The following is a 2,669-nucleotide window of genomic DNA, read 5'->3' as shown; positions in this document are numbered from 1 at the left end:
TACTACTACAAATAGACTCACGATGTACAAGTGTTGAGCTATAGCCGTTCGGCATCCTATGTAATGAAGGCCATTTGGCAATGAATTCAATAAAGAGGTAATTTAGCCAACTCAGCCCTCACTCTTTTACATTCATAGCAAGCGATGCCGGAACCCTTCTCAATCAGAAAGCAATCCGTCTTCCACAGTCACTACAAAACAAGCAAATGAAGACCGTGTCAAGCGCCAAAAAAAAAAAAAAAAAAAAAAAAAAAAAAAAATAGCTTCATCCAAAAAACTTCACCCGAAAAGCTTCACCTCCAAAGCTTCACCCACAAAGCTTCACCTAAAAAGCTTCACCCAAAAAGCTTCACCTGAAAAGCTTCACCTCCAAAGCTTCACCCACAAAGCTTCACCTAAAAAGCTTCACCCACAAAGCTTCACCCAAAAAAAACTTCACCCGAAAAGCTTCACTTAAAAAAGCTTCACCTACAAAGCTTCACCTAAAAAATCTTCACCTAGAAAGCTCCCTCTACATACTTTCATCTACAAAGCTTCACCATCAAAGCTTCACCTAGAAAGCTTCATCTACAAAGCTTCATCTACAACGCTTCACCATCAAAGCTTCACCCAGAAAGCTTCATCTACAAAGCTTCACCATCAAAGCTTCACCTCGAAAGCTTCATCTACAAAGCTTCAACACCAAAGCTTCACATACAAAGCTTCAACACAAAACCTTGCTCCAAATAAACAAATTTTGTTCACAAAACCCAAGATGCCCTTGAACTTGTACAAAAACACTTGGGTAAACATAAACATTTTTTGTTTTACACCCACAAGGGCCCAAAATTTTCCTTCTTATTTATTCACTTATATATGTTCCCAAACATATTATAATAGATCCAACAACAAGCCAAAGTCCCAAGTTTCATAATGGACAAAAGTACAAGCAATTCATCAATAATGAAGGTGCTACAAAAATTGGAATCTACCCCAAAATAGAAATCCAACCCAGGAGACTTTTTCTCTCTCTCCCTCTTCCGCCTCCTTTCATCTATCAAATTTCTGCAACCTCTGCTCTTCTCCAATGGAGCTGAATTTTGGACACCCTATAGTTCTTGAGCATATGAACAACTTTCAAGAAGGAACCATTTCTGTTTGAGCGACGGAAATTAAAGTGTTGAAGCTCCAAACATGATAGTCGGCTTCTTGCAGATTTCGAAGCTGTTGTGATGTTTCGAAGATCTGGAAATATTTAACCGTTAGTTCATCCTGAATTTTTGATATGTTATGAAAGAGTCGATGAGGAACAACTTCAATGAAGAAAGCATACCGATCTGAACAAGAGAAAATGGAGTTTCGAAGCTCACAACAAATCTGACGGGTTGACAGACAAATAATAACCAGTCATTCATCATACCTGAATTTCTTGAGTTATACAGCTCCGAGGGATCTCAAATTTGGATATGTTGTAGTTCACAAGCTGAGGAACAACTTCAATGAAGAAAGCATACCGATCTGAACAAGAGAAAATGGAGTTTCGAAGCTCACAACAAATCTGACGGGTTGACAGAAAAATAATAACCAGTCATTCATCATACCTGAGTTTCTTGAGTTATACAGCTCCGAGGGATCTCAAATTTGGATATGTTGTAGTTCACAAGCTGAGGAACAACTTCAATGAAGAAAGCATACCGATCTGAACAAGAGAAAATGGAGTTTCGAAGCTCACAACAAATCTGACGGGTTGACAGAAAAATAATAACCAGTCATTCATCATACCTGAGTTTCTTGAGTTATACAGCTCCAAGGGATCTCAAATTTGGATATGTTGTAGTTCACAAGCTGAGGAACAACTTCAATGAAGAAAGCATGCTGATATGAGCAAGAGAAAATAGAGTTTCAAAGCTCACAACAAATCTGACGGGTTGACAGACAAATGATAAACAGTCACTCATCATACCTGGATTTCTGGAGTTGTACTGCTCCGATGGCTCTCCAATTTGGATATGTTGTAGTTAAGGAATTAACGAACAACTTTCATGAAGACAACTTTGTGATTCGACCTACAGATGATGGTGTTATGTTGAAAAACAATTCCGGTTGTTAGGGGAAATGAAAAACAATTCCACCAAAGAAACATCATTATGATGTTTCATCATTATGGTGTTTTCATCATTATGATGCTTTCATCATTGTGATGCTTCCATCATTGTGATGATTCCATTATGATGTTAATGCACCAACGGTTACACCTTCTGCAATTCCACTTATTCGGGCCTAGCAACCTTCATCAACAAAATCTATGAAGAAAAAGTCCGGGGCTACCACTTAGAAAACAAAAGAATGAAGTTTTGGTACTTACGACATGGACTATTAGCAAGACACCTCATTCGTCAACTCCCTCGACTAGAGACTTGGGGGACTCCCACCATATGCTACTACGCCTTGGTACTCAAAAGTTCGTGACTACTCAGTGACTTGGATTTTTCAAGTCTCCAACCGAGAAGTTTTCCTCACTCGGGAAATTAAGGGAACACTACCTCAAACTACATGCTTCACTCACAAAGCTTCAACAATACAGGTTTCAACAAAAGCAAAAATTCAAAGAACTTTATGAAGAAGGCTTTGGTGTATTTAACACAATATGTTGAAATGAAGCAAAGCTTATTTATTAATATTTTCGATAA

General features: G+C 38.2%; 1 long non-coding RNA gene across 3 annotated transcripts; it reads right to left on the bottom strand.

Moving 5' to 3' along the window:
• Window positions 1-1,088: 1,088 nt before the first annotated feature.
• On the bottom strand, window positions 1,089-2,067 carry LOC139188481 (uncharacterized). Of its 3 annotated transcripts, none has more exons than XR_011571949.1 (4): window positions 1,943-2,067; window positions 1,581-1,678; window positions 1,400-1,497; window positions 1,089-1,224 (listed from the first exon to the last, which is right to left on the bottom strand). It is a non-coding gene; the product is annotated as an uncharacterized lncRNA (long non-coding RNA). The 3 variants fall into 3 exon arrangements; XR_011571950.1 differs by lacking the exon at window positions 1,943-2,067 and adding an exon at window positions 1,762-1,779; XR_011571948.1 differs by lacking the exon at window positions 1,943-2,067 and having other exon boundaries at window positions 1,581-1,739.
• Between the last annotated feature and the right edge of the window lie 602 nt (window positions 2,068-2,669).

Source organism: Malus domestica, chromosome 10, assembly GCF_042453785.1.
Source record: "Malus domestica chromosome 10, GDT2T_hap1".
In the NCBI taxonomy this organism is placed as follows: domain Eukaryota; kingdom Viridiplantae; phylum Streptophyta; class Magnoliopsida; order Rosales; family Rosaceae; genus Malus; species Malus domestica.
This window is presented reverse-complemented; position numbering and strand designations above follow the sequence as displayed.